Genomic DNA, 7216 nt, shown 5'->3' on the forward strand with positions numbered 1-7216 from the left:
GAGGAGATGTAAGAAATGGTTCATCATAAGTCTTTCACCAGTACTGTAGTAAAAATTCTCAGTTAATCTCATAAATGGAAAGCGAGAACTCTAATGGAGCAAAAGCATGCATGAAAGATTCTATACTAATAAACCATAAATGGATACACTTTTATTCAAGCGCGATACTCTAATAGAGCAAGATCATGCATGGAAGGTTCTATACTATATAAATAAGAAGTCTCCACATGCTTAGACAGCGGGTAACATTGAGCGAAGACTAATGATCAACATTTAACTTGGCAATGCATATGTCCAGGTGAACCTCCTTGGAGTCCCCATGCACCATCTTGGGGGGGAATCATACCATGCGTCTTCCATGTCCACATCGGCGGGAACGTCGCAGCTCGGCAGAGTCCGAGTCAGCGTGATGGAGTTGGTGTGGGCGCCCACATACCTCTGAGGGGCAGTAACAGTGAGCACGCACCCGTACATCGGCCTCGTGTCAGTGTTAGCGTCAGCGGCGTTGCCCCTGACAAACACTACAGAGACGGGGCGGTGGCCTACGCGGGCCTTGCCGGTGCCCACGATCAAGAGGAAGACGCTGCCGTCCTCCTCCGAGACTAGCAGGCGGCGGTGGCACGGCGAACGGGTAGCACGTCTCGTACTTGATGTTCACCACTGCGGGCCAGTAGTGATCGACGGACGCGTGCGTGAGGTGATCCACGAGGCTCACCGGCGAGCCCCAAAACGGCGACAGGCACTCATAGTAGTAGACGCAGAGCTCCTTGGAGGCATCGACCAGGCCGTCCATGAAACAGGAGTGGTTGTAGGGGACGTTGCGCCAGTTGAATATATGAGCAAGTTACTACGAGATTTAATCTGAATAAGCACAAAATAAATCATGATGGCTATAACAGAGATTAAACTAATCATGTGGACTAGCATAGTAGATGAACAAATCGAATTTAGGACACAGACTAGAAACATGAATTCTACCACGATTTCGAACAGGAAGGACAGAAACACATACGGTGCAACGGGAGCAGCACCATTGGCGTTGAGGTTGCCGCCCATATCATTGAGGAAGAGGTTGCCGAGGTGGGGGAACAAGTCATCGTCGGTGAAGTCGTCGCTGCCAGCAGTCGTGCGAGTGCGCTCCCCAAATTTCAACAGCGCCCGCCGAATGGAGCGCGGGAGGGAGTGGCTGTAGGGGACGTTGCGGCAACCGAATGGAGCGCAGGAGTAGCACGTGAAGCAGTAGATGGTGCTCCTTCCTAGTCTCTATCTCTACTACTCTTCTTGTCTTCTTCTTCTTATAATAATATTAATATAAATAATAATAAACTGACTTGGTGATGATGGTGTGCCTGCCATCTTGTAATATAGACCGTCCGATCTATATCTGACGGATAGAAAGCAAACTATGACAATTTTACAGAAGATACCCGCACCTGTCTCCACATTTACAGATAAGGCCTTGCCTCGTTCATCCTTATCTCCCACAACCTCATTGCTGAGCAATTAAAAAAGGAAGTCTCTGGAACAATCTGGCATGGTGGCCGCTGCCGTCGCCGTCCATCCCCATGTCTCCGCCTAGGCCGACCACCAGTCACCACCACGCCCCACTCCTCCTCACCTTATTTTTCATCTTTTTCGAGATACCATTTTTTCAATGAAATTCTCGAGATACCATTTTTCCGATAAAGTTCTCGACATATCATTAGCTTTTACACATGGGATTACTCCTGCATGGGTCAATCACAACAGGCGTTATGTAAAAAAATGCATCTTGATGTTTCGTGCAATGCACGAGCATCTTGCTATTTTTTTTGCATATAATTCCAAACACCACGTAGACACGGTCTTTGACCATTTTACAACTATGTTAGTATCATTGTTAGTGGTCAGCCGGTGCAAGTTATAGCCTCGGGTGTTTTAACCTTTTTTTAGTAATGATATCTGGCGATTGTTCGCCACGAGCTCCATCCTGGCGAACCCACGTAACCGTCAGATTTCCATCCGACGGTGGCATGTTTTTAAGCCATAGTATTTGACAAAACCGCCACCCTTACACACGTATTGTAACTGCGTCGCGGGCGTTTGCAACTGCCATGTCTCCCAGCGAACGTTTGTTGGGGATTGGAGTTAGCACCTATGGTGGTTCGTAGTCGTTCCACGCTTGGGCATTGAAGTTTGTAACTATTTTAGATTAGAATATACTACTCCTCCGGTACTAGTAGTAGAGTAGAGTCCTACTCCACTACTCTATATGCAAACTAGAGAATAGTAGTAGGTACTGTAGGGAGTACTAGTACTGTGATCACTCAAGCAAGTTGTCTGGCATCGATATGACCCTACGCTACTGGTATGTGTCTCGTAAGTCAAGCAGCGTGCTGTAGTCATCATCACCTGTCCACTCCCCGCAGCACATATTCTCTTCTCCATCTTTGTCCGCACATAATCGTTCAATCTTCCATCCCCGCTAAGGCGCCCCCCCCTCTTCTGAAACCCAAGCACTAACAATGGTAGAACCGAGCAACGTCCGCCGAAAGAGTGGCTGGAATTCGCTCCCCATAGAGGTAATCAAGCTCATTGTTTCGCATGTGGACAATCTCAGTACCATGCCGCTCCCCGCGTGCTCGTCGGGGCTGTACCGTTCATTCAAAGCCCTCAGGCTGGAGCTTTTTAAGCCAGCTCCTTGCTTGTTGATGCCGCCTGATCTTCAGAAACGGCGTGTCATGCAACATAACGACCGTAGGGTGGCGAGCATCAACCCCCTTGACTACGATCCGATCCCCGTCACCCTCAATTACATTAACGATATGTACTGGGTCGGCATAAACATGTCTTGGAAGGTGCTCGTCGACGGTCGCGGCAGCTGGATGCTCGTGGGTCTCTACACCCGGCGATTGATCCCCCTTCCTTCGATTAACACTGCACTACTTTGGCACCGCGGCCTAGAATACTCGGAATCTTACAGTAGCCAACATGGTTCCAATTTTGATTTGCTCAAGGTTGTAATTTGCCAAGTGCCCACAAGATCTGTGAATTATAAAGACTTCAAGCTAATTGTGTTCTTCAATCGGGGTCTCGCCTATCTGACAGGTCACTACGGTAAGTGGATAAATCTGCACGTCCATCGCAGGATCATACATCCTCCATGATTCTCTGATGCCATTGAACACAAGGGCTTCATTTACGCTGTCGACTCCTATGGTTGGACGTATTGCTGGCCTACTCCAGTCATCGCTGCAAATGGCTGTTACAGCAGTATGTTACTTTCCTATGATATCATGATGGCTTGCTTATATTACTGTCAACATTTACTGAAAAAATATTCATGCTCATAACATGTTGTTCTTAAGACTGACTACAATAAGAGCCCTTTTTATTTGAGTCCAAATTGATATGATATTGTAGGCCGCCTGGTGTCCCTACCCTTCCTAATCCTAGAACCTTTCAAAGAAAAGCGGCATGGCAGTTGCAGGTGGTTCCTGGCTCGATGAGACGACGGTGAACGATTGATGATCGTTCACACGTACCGGACGTGTTGTTTCACGGAATACAATCACAGTCACTGCAAGGTCTTTGAGCAGGATCCAGCTTCTCTGGGCCTTCAGAAGTTTTTGACTGGAGGTTGGTAAGTAGCATTGGTACACGCTCTCTGTTTCTCGAACTGGATTATCTGATTAACCAGGAGATAACCGACGGCAAATCATGATGGCAGCGCGGTTTTGTTCATCAGGCAAAACTGTGTGTACACAGTGTACCATGCGTCTCTGCATGCACCATACCCTGATATGTGCCGCCACGCTCTACAGCCCAAAGTAGGAGAGAGGGTCGCAAGTATCAGACTTCGACCTGCTGGCTGGAATTTCCCCCGTCAGGCACCCATCTGGTTCAAGCCGTCAACCAATCTCCATAGCTCAATAAATAGTAACGTCTAACTGAGCCAGTTAGTTAGATGCGTACACTTGGTGTAGTAGGATCGTTATTTAGTTTGATGCATACACTTGTTCTTTTTGGTAGCCCTTTTGTAATAATGGCTGATGTTTGGTTTGGAAGAGAGAGTTGCGTCTTTACTCTTCTGGTCTGCTTACTGCTTCTGTTGCACCCCCAACCCTGGTTGTTGCTGTTGCTGTTTTCAATGTACAATCAGTGGTATATTTCGTCTGTTGGTTGAATAAATGTGTTGTTAGAATGAAAAACACAATGTTTGGAAGTCGTTGCACGGTCCGATCCTTTAGTGCCCTGTACCGTACGTAGCGCATACTATTTTTGGTACGGAACACATTTTCCACTTTTCGATAACATGCAGCCCACTGATGAAGGCCCAATACAGGAGCCCATAATTAACTGGAAGGGAGGCTCTCACATGAATCCGGCCCAGGTACATGCTCATGGTCCCCTAAATATAAATAAGTAAATAAATAAATAAAGCTAAATGCTCATGCACTAGTTCTTTAAATTCACGATTTGAAAAGTCAAATTTTAACAAGAGGATATTATTTCCTATGATAGCGTCGTTACATTCACTCGATATTATTCTTAGGCAAAGATAGCGACCGGTCTTCTTTCTCCCGCCATTTTGTTCTGATATCTGGGACGCACATCATTGTCAACGTATAGTCAATTAACGACATAATTGCACAACTTTTTTTAGGATTTGTTCGGAGGAGCAGGCTATAAACTGGGTTGTGCGGTCTCTGTGGCCCGTCTAACAACATGACCAGCCCAGCAGTTTTTTTCTTTGGGAAAATAGGTAGCCCACTATTTCTTTTTGAAGAATACCCAAGCTAGGCCAATTTGTTTTCTCCAACTTACTGGGCTGCAAATATTTGAAGACGAGGAGGGATGCATTCCGGCCTGGCCAAAGAGTATGGTCAGTATATCTTAAAAGTAATATCAAAGGGGTTGCAAATTCCAAAAAAAATATAGCAAATGGGCAATTAGTTTCTTTTTTTGTTTTTGTTCTTCACTGATATTTTATATTTCATTGGATTTTAACATGACATAGTACTAATTTATTTTTAAATTTGTTTTAGTATGGCTACTAATTATTGGATTAAGAATATTACGTTCCCTAGAAAAAGTATGCGAATTTTTAAAATTTCACACATTTTTTAGTTCAATTTTTTAACCCTGGCACTGACCAGAAAATGGGCATCAATTCTAAAAATGGAAAATGGGCTGCAATAAATTCCATATGAATTAGCAAATGAGTAAAAGTTATAAAAATAATAACAAATGGGCTGTACACGCCACAGATTTCGAGGATGACTTGTTTACGCAAGGCTTTGTCAGTCAAAACATGATTCTAGCAGCAGTGACTGTTGGATCTCCATCCAACGGCCGACGTGCTTCTTCAATCTCTGATCTTCCTGCTCCAGCCGCATAAACCAGCGCCGGTGGGACTGCCTGCTCCCTCCTCTTATGGCCCGTTGTGATGCCGCGCAGGCTTCACCGGCCCACCCTACTCCCTCCGATGGCATGCCCGCACGCAATCAACTGCCTCCTTATTACGCAAAAAAAATGATTCCTCCCACTGACATCTGGGGCACACCGGCTCGCAGGCTGACCTGTGGGCCTACTAAGTTGACGCGTACGCAGGGCTTTGTCAACTTAGTCAACAAACGATTCTAGCAGCAGTGACCGTTGGATTGGAATTGAATGGTCTTGCTGCTTCTTCAATCGCTGCTCTTCTTGCACCAGCCGCCCAAACCAGCGCCGGTGAGACCGACTGCTCCTGCCTCCAGTGGCCGGCTGTGCTGCCGCACAATCCTCACCGCCCCACCCTACTCCCACCGCTGGCCAGGCCATCCCTCTACTGTCTACTCATCCACAACCCGTGTTATTCTGCGGCGACGGCAGCCTCACACCGTAGCCGAACCAGTGAACCCTCGTACTCCTCTCCGCGTGGGGCATCCACTGTCGTGTCTTCCCCGGCTCCGCGTCCTCCCCTTCCAGGCCTCGCCGTTGTCCACCACCTTGGTGCTCTCGGTGCGGCGTGGTCAACGTGGTCAAGGAACGACTTTCATCCGAAGAGGATTGTACGTGGAGAGGCTCACAGCTGGGTCCACGGTCGCACGCAAGGAAATGCCTCCTTATTACACGCAAAATAATGATTCCTCCACCTGACAGCTGGGACCCACCGGCAGGGCCTCTGTAATTCGTGAAAAAAATGTCCCCCCGTTGACAGCTCGGACCCACCAGCGATATCTTCGCACACAAGGAAGTGCCTCCATATTAGGCGCGAAAAAAATGAACCCTCGCCCTGACTGCTGGGACCCATCATAGTTGGAGGCTGACTTGTGGGCCTACTAAGTTGACGGGGACGGAGGGCTTTGTCAACTTAGTCAATATGAACGATTCTAGCTCCAGTGACCGTACGATGTCCATCCAACGGCCATAGTGCTTCTTCAACCTCTGGTCTTCTTGCTCCAGCCGCCCAAACTAGCGTCGGTTGTGCCGCCTGCTCCTGCCTCCCGTGGTCGGTTGTGCTGCCGCGGAGGCCTCACCACCCCCTACTACTCCCACCGCTGGCCAGGCCATCCCTCTACTCACCCACACCCCCTGTTATTCTGCGGCGACGACATCCTCACACCGCAGCCGAACCAGTGAACCCTCATCCTCCTCTCCGTGTGGGCATCCACTACCGCATCTTACCCGGCTCCGCGTCGTCCCCTTCCTAGGACTCGCCGTCGTCCACTGCCTTGGTGCTCTCGGTGCGTCATGGTCAATGTGGTCAAGGAACGACTTTCATCGGAAGAGTACTGTACGTGGAGAAGCTGACAGCTGGGTCCACGGCCGCAGCAAGGAAGTGCCTCCTTATTACGTGGAAAATAATGATTCCTCCACCTGACAGTAGGGACCCACCGGACGGGCCATCGTATTTCGTGAAAAAAAATGTTTCCCCCCTGATTGCTGGGACCCACCAGCTACATCTTCGCACGCAAGGAAGTGCCTCCTTATCCTCCCTCACAGTCGGGACCCACCTGGTTGAAGCGTATGTAGCGTTGTCATTCTGGTCGCGAACGTGTACGTACATACTGGTTGATTGGTCTGTCTGCAGGCTGCAATGATGAACCGTGGCCGAGTAAGGAAGGGCACATGTCGTAGTAGAGGCGCGCATGTAGCATGTCACGTAGTCCCGTTAATATCTTGTACACATACGTATAGCCAGGGTGCAAGAAAGTAAATACGGCCACGTACGTACATACGGGCAGGGTCTCGA

The sequence above is a fragment of the Triticum aestivum genome, chromosome 5D, assembly GCF_018294505.1.
Source record: "Triticum aestivum cultivar Chinese Spring chromosome 5D, IWGSC CS RefSeq v2.1, whole genome shotgun sequence".
NCBI classification, from domain to species: Eukaryota; Viridiplantae; Streptophyta; class Magnoliopsida; order Poales; family Poaceae; genus Triticum; species Triticum aestivum.